Here is a 13,850-nt window from a genome sequence, read left to right on the forward strand (position 1 = left end):
TCTATCTGGTGCCACAGCCTGAAGTCAGCATTTGAGAAGGGAAGGTGGATGTGAAGTGGGGGAAGTCAGGGAAAACGAAGATGAGCAAAGCCAACAAGGATGGACTAGAACCAGCTTGGAAGACGGAGGTGGCCTGACTCTGGGACTGTTCATCACGGAGCCAAAACACCCCTGGCCCAGGATTTGCACAGGCTGAAGGAGGAGAGCTGGCAGGAGCCAGAGGAGCTGTAGCCCCAGGCCAGCCAGGTGAGCTTGCCAGTGAACAATGATGTTTGTGAGCTGCCACAGTTCCTTGTGCCCTGATCAACTCTCCCACGTGTAAAGGAACATGGCTGCTACTTCACTTCTGCCTTCAAAACCTCATGCAAAACATCTCTTGTGGCCCACACTAACCTGGAACTATGTAGGGAAGGGAATTCTGGAAAATGCATCCACCCCACACAGATTTCCACTACACTCAGAGAGCTGGGGCCACCTGGGACACTGCAGCACTTCCCTAGTGGACAAGAGTGACCAGAGGTGGACCACAAGGACATTCTACCCTGGGGTGGGGCCCAGTTCTCCAGTCTAGAAGCCCTCTTTCCTCAAGACAGATTTCTTTTAGAGACAGCAAGAGCCTACTCTGAGCCTAGAACCAGACTGGGGCCATGTTGAACCACTCAACAGTGCTCCCTACCTTGTATCTTGGGCAGCTGGGATCGGGGACTTGGTGCCAGCCTCTTCCTAAAAAGCCTTGGCTCCTTATACGCCTCCTCTCGGGAGTCTCCAGATTCCTGTCCCCCCATCCCCCAGAACTAGATGCCCACCTGCGCTCCATCTGCACAACTCAGGGAGATCACAGACAGGACTCTTGAGGTGAACACAGACGGTAATGAACTTCTGCCTTCCCAGCCACTGTTGCCCACGGTGCTGCGAATGTGGAAGGACTGGCTATGCCAGGGTATGCACAGAAAGCCCAGAAGGAAATGTGCTAACACATCCTCAGGAGTTCTCTCCAAGAGATGGGATTATGGGTGATTTTTCTGCCCTCCTGTATATCTTTTCTACATCAAGTGTTTTTCAGGGAGCATATATTACTTTATAACAAAAAAGAACATTTATAATGGAGTCTGGTCTTCCCTCCGTCCCTAGTCCACTCAGAGTAGATCCACTTACGTAGCAGGCGAAACAGCAGCCAGGATGAGCTGGGGGCCAAGCCGAGCCACGTGCCATGCTGCCTGCCTGGCATCGCGAAACATTCCCTAGCCGAGCAAGGAGGACACTTCTCAGCCTTTCAGACACCGAGGGCGTATCTGGGGCATGAAACTACCAAAAGGTTTAATCATCAATCTCTGGTCTCCCGGACAGTTTGCCAGTTGTCAGTAGAGATCTCAGGGTAGGGAGCTAGCGGACGGCATCCTAAAGCGGATGGGATTTGCCAGGGATGAGGGGAGAGGGGCTTGCCCCCTTTAAGTATCAAACAGCCCCAGTGCTGTGTGTACAGTCACCTCCCCAGCATGTCCGAGGGTGGTGGGAATCCTAGCCCAAGACAAAGACTGTTTCAAAGGAATGAGGCAGATGAGAAAGCCTGGCAGAGAGCTGCAGGCTGGCCAAGGAGCCAGGTGCCAGCCCAGAGAGCCGAGGGTTTGACCTAGCTTCTCTCCCAGGCCATTCAATTCCAAACCACTGCCTCAGAGAGCAGCATCAACCACCTCACTTCATGGATATGGAGGAACACATGGATGCATAGGTTGGGGACCAGACTGGGGTGTCCTGTAGCTCAGGGTACATGCCAGACTCTAAGGGCCAGAGAGCAGCGGGTACCCATGAAGGCAGATAATTTGGTACCTTCCGATTGATATTCTTGATATATGTGTTCGCATGTATTTGTCTAGTGCAGAAAAGGGACCGATACTTCCTACACTGTGTGCAGAGTAGAGACTTCCCTGCATGGGACTTTCCAACCCAGGCAACTGTCCAAGAGGCACGGAGAGAGGCAGCTCATTTCTCTTCCCGAACCCAAGATTACATTTGGCCAATTAAGCTTATTTTCTGTGATGCCGTTGTGCCCTTCAGATGGGTGGCCTGGGCAGTTGCAGCTGTCCCTCCCTTCAACCAGCGGCCAGAGAGACCACCTACATCCCACCACCAAGCTTCTGGGCCTGACCCCCTTCCTTTGTTGGTTACACTCCTGCCAGGGCTATAAGGCCCCATTTAAATGCTCCAGCTCCTCCATGTACCTGCCCCAAAGCCCCAGCTCCTCCGTGCTCCTCCCCTGACGCCCCAGCTCCTCCGTGCTCCTCCCTGACGCCCCAGCTCCTCTGTGCTCCTCCCCTGATGCCCCAGCTCCTCCGTGCTCCTCCCTGACGCCCCAGCTCCTCCATGTTCCTCCCTGACGCCCAGCTCCTCCGTGCTCCTCCCCTGACGCCCCAGCTCCTCCGTGCTCCTCCCTGACGCCCCAGCTCCTCCGTGCTCCTCCCCTGACGCCCCAGCTCCTCAGTGCTCCTCCCTGACGCCCCAGCTCCTCTGTGCTCCTTCCCCGACGCCCAGCTCCTCCATGTTCCTCCCCTGACACCCCAGCTCCTCTGTGTTTCTCCGCTGACGCCCCAGCTCCTCCGTGCTCCTTCCCTGATGCCCCAGCTCCTCCTTGCTCCTCCCCTGATGCCCCAGCTCCTCTTCCATCCTGACTTGCATGAGTTTTACTGTTTTCGCCTCTCCCTCCCCACGACCTTGAGGTGCCATCTATCTTCTCTTAGCTCTCGCCCTCTGGCCCCTGGCACTGTTCCTGGCACTGTAAGCACTCTACAAACTCTGATTGAAATTGAAATTGCTTGTCAATTTCTGAAATTAATCCACCTCAAGCTTTTCTTGGCAGCTGTCTGTAAATTGATTCAAGATGCCTAGCTGGGGAGGGGGCAGGTGTGCTGAGGGAATCAAGGAAGCCAATCTCTCCCCGTCCCTCTGAAAACCTTCCAGACTCTGATTCTTCTGTTTTTCCTTCACTCATGTCTTTGGGGGAGCAAACTTCTGCACCTGAATAAATATGAAGTTCCTTGTGAACATCAATGTTGTAAGCGCGATAAATCACTAGAAACAAGAGGCACCTCTCAGGGAGAACGGGAAGTGCTTTCATGAGCACTATCGGAAAGACAGCGACGTCAGGAACACCGCCACAGAGCTGAGGGGGAGTCAAAGCCCTTCCTGCCGAGGAGCCTGTTTAATTGATGCGCCGCATCCGTGGAATCAGGGCTGTGATGCACGCAAACTGGAGAGCCTAGAGACACTGCAGGTGAGAGGGTCAGGGGGTCCCACGGTCAGTGATGTCAGAGCTGGGACAGGCTGCCACGGGGTGGCAAAGACAAGCCCCACCTGGGATCAAAACTGCAGGAGGTGGCACGCGTTCCCCCCCACACACACAGCAACCCCAAACCTGTCACTCTCTCCGCGTCCCTCAAAGCACCAGGAAGCCTACTCTGCTTTCTGCCTCTTAGTAGAACAGACTATGTAAAGCTAAGGGGAGCTTCCTGGCCTCCGGGGGTGCTCTCTCTGGTGTCCAACTCAGCATCCCCCTGCCTCACAGTAGGTACTCAATAAAGTTTGCTGACTTATGGATTCTAAACCCCCAGTGTTGACAGTGGGTCAGCACGGAACACGTATGTGATTATAACTGCACGGTCTGATTCAGTGCCAGGAAAACAAATCTGTCAACAGCTGTCCTAGATGAAATCACTCATTACTCAGGTGGTGGATGATGCTTCTCTTCATCTCATCGCTGACCAAAGCTTCTGGGTTTGATCACTGAAACTTTGCTCTAAGCGTTCTCAACTTTGCTGCGCATCAGAAGCACCCGGGAAGTCTGTTACAGGGATGCATGCAGTGGACCCGCCCCAGATGGGTGCGTGCAGGAGCCGTGGAAGCCCCTACGTGTCTCGAGGGCATTCCAGAGACTGAGGACCACCGGATTCACAGAGGGGCAGAGTCAGGGGACACTGCCCCCGCTCTGCCACTGACGTCCTGTAAAGTTGGTGCCAGTCATTTTACTGGTCAGGATCTCGGCTTCCTCGTCGGTAAAACAGATGTGATAAAACCCTGGACCCCTCTGACCACATAGGTCTACCAGAGGCACAGGAACCCGCTCTGCAGACCTTATAAAGCAGCTGCCAGGCACAAATATTATTTTATTTATGTAACAAGCATGGCTTTGCTCCATGACACTCAGATTCGAAAAACATCTCATTTGGTAATTTTTCTTAATAAAATTAAATCTAGCTGAGGCCCCTGAAAAACCCCAACCTGGCCACCTAGTCTGCAGACCCCAGGGCAGACCTGGCTGAGCGCCACCGTCCCGACTCGGGCAGGTCACATGCACAGCTGAGTTAGCTGGGAGCCGTAATCCCACAAGAGCACTTCAGGCAGGCAGCAGGCCCCTCTGGCCAGCCTGTGGTATGGCCAGCCATCAGTCAGAAACCCCGCGATCCTGATAAGGGACAGACATAGTTCAGGGTCTTTGAACTTTCAAAGACCTGCCTTATTTTTCTTCTCCCAAACCTCACCCCTCTGCACCCAGCCTGATCTCTGGGCTAGATTGGACTCCCCACTTGACAGTAAAATGTTTCCACTCAGCTCTCAAACTTGGGTTGCTTAGGATTTTTTTCAACACCCCACTCACCAGGGTTGGCCAGACACCTAGATTTAGTAACACTGGGGCCTCCCTCTGCCCCCTCAAAGACTCAGTGGTACATGAACCCAGGGCCTACTGCAGAGGAGACCTCTCCTTGGTCAGCTTACTCCCATTGGGACTTTGCTACGTTGACCGTGAGCTCAGCCAAAGGGCCTCTAGCTGCTGCTCCTGCTGTCACAGCCCCCACTATCCAGCCCCATGCCCACCCCCAACATCCACGCAGCCACTTCCCATCTAGGCGTGTCAGGGCACCCATCTCTGCCAATCACAGAAACCAAACCCCAGCCCTTCCCTCAAAGCACACAGGGCCTCCTGCCCTCATGCCCACAGTCCCTCCCTTCTGTGAACCCAAAGAGAGGCTGAGGGGCCTGTCCTGAGGGCAGCCCTGGAAATGCAAAGAAACTGCTGGTCCTCCTCCTGGGTCAAGGGGGCTGACTCAGAACACAGAGCCTTGGCTGTTCTCCCAAGGGGCCGCAGAGCAGAAATCAACCTTTTCATTATTTTCAGTCTCCTGTAGCAGCAGGATCAAGTCCAGTGTCACATCTCAGCAAAGCCATATCAGCACCCGTATCAGCCGAATAACGCACAGTTGGTCTCAAGCACGGTTTAAATGCGGGTGGGGTGCAGAGGAGGCAGTGTGCCTCGAGTTGATGCACCTCGTCACTCAGAAACTCTGCCCTCCCTCGTGCTCTCTCACGTTTCTGTACAGCCCTCCATTTCTATGGCGGCCAGCCCCCCCCCCCCCGGGGGGCTCACGCCCTCCTCTACTGCCCTCCCCTGAGCACAGGTGGAACCTGCCACTTGCTTCTGGCCAATAGAATATGGCAAAGGTGGGGGCTAGGCACTCAGCTGATTCACTTGATTACGCCATGTTATAAGAGATTTGTCTCAGCCAACTGGAGTGGGAAACCCTCCGGCTGGCCTTGAAGAAGTGAGCTGCCCGACCCTGTGAGCAGGCCCCCTGAGGAGGCACTGTGGGCCTCTAGGAGCTGAGAGTGGCCCAGCCGACAGCCAGCAAGAAAGCGGGGACCTCAGTCCTACAACCAGAAGGAGCTGAATTCTGCCAACAACCCCACAGGCTTGGAAGAGGCCCTGAGCTCTTGAAAGGAACACAGCCTGCCGACACCTGCACTGCAGCCTGGGACACCCTGAGCACAGGACCCAGCTAAACCACACCCAGACTCCTGACCCACAGAAATGGTGAGATAATGAAGGTACGCGTGTTAATCTGCTAAGTTCATGGTGATTTGCTACACTGCAATAGAAAGCTAATACAATTTCCTTCCTATTTCATCATGCTGACTGAATATGTCATTAGCACGTAAGGGTCTGGGTCTAAAAGAAAGCAGACACAAACCGGGCCCCTTGGCTCCGATTTCCGACTCCAGAAAGAGAGCTGGGTTGGAAGTCCAAAGACCTCGGCTCAACTTCAGCTCCTGCTCTAACCTGCTGTGTGTCCTTGAGCAAATCTCCCTTTTGGTCAACTAGGGGGCTGCCTGGGGCTCTTTCCGGTCTTCCAGCTCTGAAATTCAGAGACTCTAGTTCAAGAGTACGATTGTACAAGGTCGAGGAAGTCACATGTATTTCCAGATTCTCTCGTCTTCCATTCCATCTGCCCACTGATCCTTCCTTCAAAACCAGAGCAGAGGTGGGGGACCCACCCAGCTGTCAGATTCCCCCCAGACTCGGACCCTCGCGGGGCCTTCCTGGGCTCCGTCCAGCCTCGCAGCCCCAGCCAAGTTCCCTCTCCCTCCTCGAGCAGAAATGAAAAACCTACCAGGCCTCAAGGGAGGGCCTGAGAAACAGAAACCCATTTTTCCATGCAAATTGTGAATTGCTTTGGGAACACTCTGCTGGCTAAGCAAACCTTTCCCATTTTTTACCTGTCCCAGCCCATTCTTCTGAACTTTGAGAGAGAACAATGGGAATCACAGCTCTCCCTTCAGACAGGCTAATTCACATGGGAATTCAGGGTGCCTGGGGCTTCTGTGCAGAGGTCTGCCCAGGAGGACGCGAAGCCTGTTGCAGGGACGTCTCCAAGCCTCCCTGACTGACCCCAATCCACAGCAGGGCAGGGAGGGGCTGGGGCTTGTGTGAGCAGGTCAGGGAGCTCCAAAGACCCAGGGCTGCCCCAGCCATCTGAGCCACGGACCCCCACGCTTGTGCCTGTGGTCGGTGAACCACGGCCATCAGGACACCGGCTGCAGACCCCAGAGTGTATTGCAGGGAATCACACAGGACCCCTCGGCCCAGTTTGGGCCTCACTCACCCCTCTCTGCCCCTGGCATGACCACCAGGCCCTGCTCGGCCCCAGGGCCCTAACTCCAGCAGCAGGCAGCTGGCCACCCCACTTGGTCCCACCCCTGGGATCCATTTACCACACTCCGAACAAGCCCTGAACAAGCACCTGCTGGGTGCCGGCCTCCGTGCCCGGCACAGACGGTGGGCACAAAGTCAGGTGACCTCGAGTGAGCCCACCAGGTGCCCACCAAGATTCATTCAGACCTTTTTAAGCAAGAAAGCTGGTGCTGTCACAGGAACAGCAGCATCTCCAGAAGAGTCTAGAAATGAGTCAGCTGCCACAACGGCCACATGGGACAACAGAGTACCCTGTACATGGGTGGATGTTCCTGCAGAGAAATGGGCCTCTCGCCCAGGAAGCCCAGGCCCTCCCTGGGTATTGTCTTCCTGCTATCCATCAGCACTTCCAGGGGATGTCCTTCACCTCCCCCACCCAGAGCCCTGGGGGGCCTGGAAGCGTGTCCCACGCGCAGTGAGGCCACTGGAGTGACAGCAAGAGGTCATCTGGACCGTGTCTCCCAACAGGGCTGCACAGTCAAACCACGGGGGAGCTTTTCACAACATCACGTGCCCTGACCCATCCACCCCAGGAGGCAGAATCATGGGAAGGCCCAGCCCCAGCACGGTGTGACCTTGGGCACATCAGTTATCCTCATGGACCCCAGTTGTCCCACCTGTGGAATGAGGGTAACGGTAGCGCCATCCTGCTAGGAGATGAAATGAAAGAATCTGGTGCTTCACACGCTTTCTCACAACAGGGCATAGCAGCAGCAGAAAATATTTTCACAACACACTGAGTAAAGGAACGAGACCTGGAGGTTCTTCCTGCCCCGGAGCCTCAGCCAGCCACCTCGGAGCTGGAGGGGTCCCCTTCCCGGTCCCTGTACCCCATTCACAGGCAGGAAAATGCTGAGGGGCAGCGGTGCAGGAGGCTTGATCCCCTTAAAGCACCAGGCAGGGGTCTCGCATATGCTAAGCCCCCACCCAGCGCTGGGTTTGGTCGTCTCATCAGAGGTCTGGGGCAGGGCTGCCGCATCACCATTTTTTAATGAGCTCCCTGCACCATTCTGGAGCATCTGGTCTGCAGGACCGGGTTTGGACTTGCAGTTCTGGCTGGTCAGAGCCAGCAGGCTCTTCCCCAGTGGGGTCACTAGCTCCCCCCATCCAGCCCACCCTTTCCTGCGGCCACCCACCAGCACAGTCCTGGTCCTCCCAACCTAATTAGCAGGCAAATCCCATCCCAGGAGAACTGAATGGGTCCCTTCTGCTCCCAGGGCATCCCTCACACTGTCTCTTTGTAGCCAGCCCGCATCCCCACCAGGCCAAATGGGGTCCTCAGCTGTTTACTCTTTGCGCAATTTTGACTTCGCCTCCTGGCTTCCACCTTCAAAGCCGCGATTAGGGCGTGTGGGGGCTCCTGTGGGGCCCCGTTTTCCTCTGGAAAAGTGGCTGGCCACAGGCGGGGCCTGGTCTGGCCACCGCAGACAGACCTTGGGCTGGCTGTTTGCAAGGGCGAGTCGACCCAAACAAACGCACTCTGGAGGTGAGAAGCACAAACAGCGGGCGGGCAGGAGGGGAGACGGAGTTCTGGCAAATGGGGGCAGGCGCGGCTCCTGCAGTCCACACTCCCCACAGCCCCATGAGGAGCTCCCCACCTTGAGGTAGAGCAGCCAAAAGAAGGCTGCAGTGAGGCGGACGTTCCTCCAGACAGGGGCCCAGGCCCCTCCCCACTATGGGAGAGCCCCTGGCTACAGTCAAGAGCAAACCAGCAGACCTCTCCAGAGAGGGCAACTCCCAGTGGGGTGGGGTCACAACTCCGCCTGGGGCTGTAGCTCCTCTCCTGCTGGAGGAACAGGGGAGAAGTACGGGAACCAGGGGCAGAAGCTACCCTAGAACAGCCTGGACCCACCCCACTGGGATCTGCTTACCAAACCAGCCCCGACCGCTCTTGGCTGGGGAACTTGGGGTCACCATTGTCGTGAGGGTGTGGCATGGAGTATCAGTTAACTCCGCAGCACAGACCGGGCATCTGGGCCCAGGCTCCATGGGGGTCAAGCCTCAACTCCTACCTGAAGACTCGGAGAGCTGTCTGACCTCCCCGGGAGCTACCAACTTGCAGGGCTGCTGTGGGGGTTAATGACTCGAAAGCATGGACTGTCCTCCATAGGGAAGGAAGGACAGGATCCTTAGCACTATGCATTCACTCATCAGGTTGGGTTCTGCGGGGAGAGAGGCAGGCACTGGGCAAGCGAACCCAGAATTAGAACCCAGGCCTCAGGGAAATGACCTCAAGATTAGAACCCAGGCCTTGAACAAGCTAACGCAGGATTACAACCCAGGCCCCCCGCAACTGAACCATTATGAGGACCTGACCCCCAGGCCACCAGAGCCCAGGATGTCCTCACTTCCCAGGAACAGCAAGTCCTCCTAAGTAAGACGCCAACTCAGAATGCCCAGAGTTCCCCACCCAACCCACTCAAATCCCTAACTCTTGACACAGCCCAGTTGGTGATGGGTCTGGGGTGGCTACCTCCCCCACACCCCACTCCCCAGGCCCCTCCTTGCCCAGGGCTGGGAGTCAGTGGGGTCCACGACCAGACCCCAGAAGGGTTGTTCCCAGGAGGATTCCTGGTGCCACCCAGACCTACAGACCCCGACTGTGGGAGCAGGGCCCAGGTACCTGTGAGTTTATCAAGTCTGGGTGATCCCAGTGCCCCCAGAGTTTGAGAATTCCCTGAGAAGGAGGTGGAGGCAGAGGGGGAGACAGGCAGGACCAAAGACCCAGCCTTGCTCCTGCCCAGCACTCTGCTCCCATTTCCAAATGAAGAAGCAGAAACCACAGAGGTTTCAGAACTCGGCTGGTAAGTAGCCCGGAAGGACTGAGAAGAAAGCTGGGGGCGGGGGGAGGCACCTGGAGGGGGAGGGGTCTCCCCCTCCTCAGCTCCCCGCTCCCCACCTATCCAGTTAGACTGCGGTAAGTCCAGGTCTGGGCCCCAGGCACTGGCCTCGCCCTTGGGGCCCACACAGCCAGGGCTGGCCAGACCTCGCTGGGGCAGGACTGTCACTATCTCGGTGATCTGCGGCCGGGGTCTGCGGGGCTACAGCCAGGCCAGGCGAGCAGCCGAACCCCACAAGCTCCCACTCATTGTACAACTCCCCTCCCCGAACCACCAGGAGAAGCATGAGTAACCCCATTGTGCCGTGGCAATTGAGGCCCCCAGAGACCAAAAAACCGCCCCACGGTCCTTGCAGGACCTCAGGCTGCTAATCCCTCCCACCGCAGCCGGTCCAAAAGCTTTCGGGAGTTCCGGGGGTACCCCTCTCACAGGGTCAGAGCGCCCCCTGTCCCGTGCCCGGTGGACGCACGAGCGACCATCACTTATCAAGCTGGCCCCAGGCTCTTTAAAAGCACCATCCCGGCGCGGTGGGTGATCCTCCCGCTGCTCCGGAGCCCGCACCTCTGCACAGCGAACAAAAGGGGCTCCAGAGGGGTGCAGCGGGCCGCGCCTGGGCTCTGAGAGAGTGGAAGCCATCCACAGAGACCCCCAGAAAGCTACAAAGCTGAGCCCTAGAGCCACATGCAGGCAGAGAAGCCTGACCCGGCGCCACCACGGCAACTGCGCCCGTCTCTGCAGGGAGATTTGTTTCTACGTTTTCTAATTTCCTACGAGGAGCTCTTCTAATAATAATGATAAAACAACTTTTACAAAAGTGCACTGCACGGTCGCGAGGCTCGCGCAGGCTGCCGCGGCCCCGGGACCTCCTGCCTGGCAGGCTCCGGGCGGCCTCTGCAACGCTGGGGGGCCCCGCCCCGCCCCGCCCCCCCGGGCGCAGGCCCCGCCCCGTCCCGCCCGTTTCCCCCCTCCGGGCGCAGACCCCGTCCCGCCCGCCCCATCTCGCCCCGCCCCCGAGCGCAGGCCCCGCCCCGTCCCGCCCGCCCCGGCCGTGAGAGCCTCCGGCCCCCAGCGCACGCGCGCGCACGGCTCTCGGGTTGGCCCCGGGGGCAAAGCTTTGCAGACAGCGCCCCCTGCCGTCCGCGGCGCCCTGGGCCTGCGCCTGCCAGCCGCTCTGGTCAAACCCCAAGATCAGGCGCCTAGTTTTGTCGAGTTGCCCCGGGAGTGCCGGATCTTGGAGACCAGGGGACAACTCGCCACAGCCCTGTCCTCCACCCAAAGCCCGAAGCTCCCTCTCCGCAGAATTGGGGCCTCCCGTTTCCGAAGAACTGACTTTGGGGCGTGGGCAAGTCCTAGCCCCTCTCCCGGTCTCCCAGGTCTGTGTTCTAACATGAAATGATTGGCAGTGGACCCTCCGTGATTCTAGAATTCCCAGGGCAGAGGCAGACCCTCACCCAGGTTCAAGCTCAGAGGTCACCCAGTGAAGTCCTGCAGCTTTGGGTGCTATTTGCACAGGTATTTTTAAATTACTCCCAGGAGTAATTACTTCCAGGTCACTAATAAGAACATGGCTTGGCACTCAGGAGCCACTAAATTAAAGTGCTTTTGTGATCAAAAGGAAGGCAGAAGAGATCGGGGGCTGGTGGCTCTTACTAGCACCCTTCACTTTCTATCTCCCAGAGGAAGATCCACTAGGCTGGGCTGGGAGGAGGCCACCAACATCAGAAGGCACCCAGGCCCTCCACCACCCATTCCCCGGGAGCCAGAGCCACCGAGTCCTTCTGGACAGGCTGCTCTGAGCCAGGTTCTGCCCTGCTCCCACTTGCCCTTAGCTACCGTCTGCTCTGCGCGCCAGTATTGTGATACAGATTATGAAAGCCATATTAGCTCAGATATTTCATTAACGATTTGAGGGACTGGACCAGTGCATAGGGGGACAAATCTCATTTGCAAGTTAATCAAAATAAAGGCTGCGGAGCTAATAAAACTCCTCTGAGCCACTCTACATGCAGGAACAGTATCGAAGTCCTGACGTGTCTTTTAAAGAGGTTTTCCTAAACGGACTAAGCTGCTTTTGTGTACATATTATCATTTGAATGGCTCCTGCTGGTATTTTTAAAAATCCATCCCCCAAGTTAGAAACAATTGAAAGGCTTTTACACCACCTGGGGCCTCTCAGCCGTGCTCCTGAGACAAAGGGGGGAGCTGCTCCCCAACACCCCCAGCCCCTGGGGCACCTGGGACTACTTCCTGCCTCCCCCCAGAAGCCTTGTCCAGCCCACCCAGGGCTCCAGGAATCCACCACTTACTATTTCAGTGACCTAAAGCAAGTTTCTCTGTCTCTCTAAGCCTTGGTTTTCCCATCTGTAAAATGGGGGTAATCCTTCCTGTGGTGAAACTTTACACATCTGGAACAGCACCTGGCATGTGCTGTTTAATAAATGCTATTTCTTTGGACCACTGCCTCTCCTCTAGGGTTAGCCAAGTGGTACTCAATAAGTAGTTTTCAAATAAATGTACCAGCTAAAAAGCCCCATGAGGTCAGAGGTCATGTCTATCTTATTCGCCAGCAGACCTTCCGTGCAAGCCCAGTGCCCGGCATCCTAAGTTGGTGAATGACACCCTGCTCTGCACTCAGTATCCACTCGTGCATCTACATTCAATACCCAACTTGCGAAAGCCGCACACTAGAATCTCCCGGGGAGCATTTAATATACAGATGCCCAGAGATTCTGATGGAATTGATTTGAGCTGGGGCTTGGACATGAATTTTTTAAGCACACCAGGTGACCCTAATAGGCAGCCAGCGTTGAGAAGCACAGATCTAAACCTACAAGCGGCCCCCACATGGTGTGTCCCCCTCATGTAGGGAGGAGGCTGGGAACTTTAAATTCCTAGTGCTTGAAATGCACTGTAACTTTGCCTCGTGTATCATCCTAGGTAAATCAGAAGTCTTGTCTGAACCTCTGTTTGCTTATGTGTGCAATGATGAACTTAGATGAGGTCTCCTGGAAGGTCAGATTCCAAAGAGCAAATCGTTGGGGTTTCTTATGGGCTGAATTGTGTCACCCCTCCCCCCCAAAATTCATACGTTGAAATCCTAACCCCCAATACTTCAGAATGTGACTGTATTTGGAGAGCGGGCCTTTAAAGAGGTAATTAAGTTAAAATGAGGTCATTTGAGTGAACCCTAACCCAATGTGACTGGTGTCCTTATAAGAAGAGGTTAGGACACAGACACACAGATGATGGACCATGTAAGAGAGGCCTCAGAAGAAACCAGCCCAGCAGACACCTTGATCTTGGGCTTGTAGCTTCCAGAATGGTGAGGAAATAAGTTTCTGTCATTTAAGACACCCAGTCTGGGGTATTGGGTCATGGCAGCCCTAGCCAACTAACACAGGATTAACGTGCAACTATCTGAAGTGCAAAATAGCGCCTGGGTTCTGATCTCTCTTTGGACGATTGTGTGTGTGGCATCCCATCCTCTGGGGGGTTCTCTCTACTTTGACAGCCAGTCCCATCAATTCTGCGCCGTCTCTCCTCCTCTGGCTGTCACCCTCATCCAGAGGTTCCCCGCCCCTCCAGTTGTGTGTTGGGGACTCCTGACCATGATCAGATGCCGTAGTGCAGCATCTGCACCGTGTGGGTTAGCAGCTCACTCACTGATACAGCTCTGCCAGGTCCTGGGCCAGGCTTTACCCACCCCATCTCCTTCAATCCTCAGACCTCTCCTCAACCCACTTCCTCAGATGAGGAAGCCCAGGCTCTAAGATGCACAGCAGTAGCTCTGACACTCCACACCAGGTCCAGTTCCAAAGCTTCCACCTCCTCCCAGCCTCCTGCTACCCGGGCTGCCCCTCATCAGGCTCCCCCACCTCATGCCTGGCAGACTGTACAGTGAAGCGTGCGGGCCTTCCCGCCTTGTCCTCCACTATCCACACACCGCCGGCCCCAGTGTGGCTGCCACACCAGGAAGCACGCGCTGGGTGAGC

Source organism: Ceratotherium simum, chromosome 6 (assembly GCF_057802395.1).
Source record: "Ceratotherium simum simum isolate JZ-2026a chromosome 6, ASM5780239v1, whole genome shotgun sequence".
Lineage (NCBI taxonomy): Eukaryota > Metazoa > Chordata > Mammalia > Perissodactyla > Rhinocerotidae > Ceratotherium > Ceratotherium simum.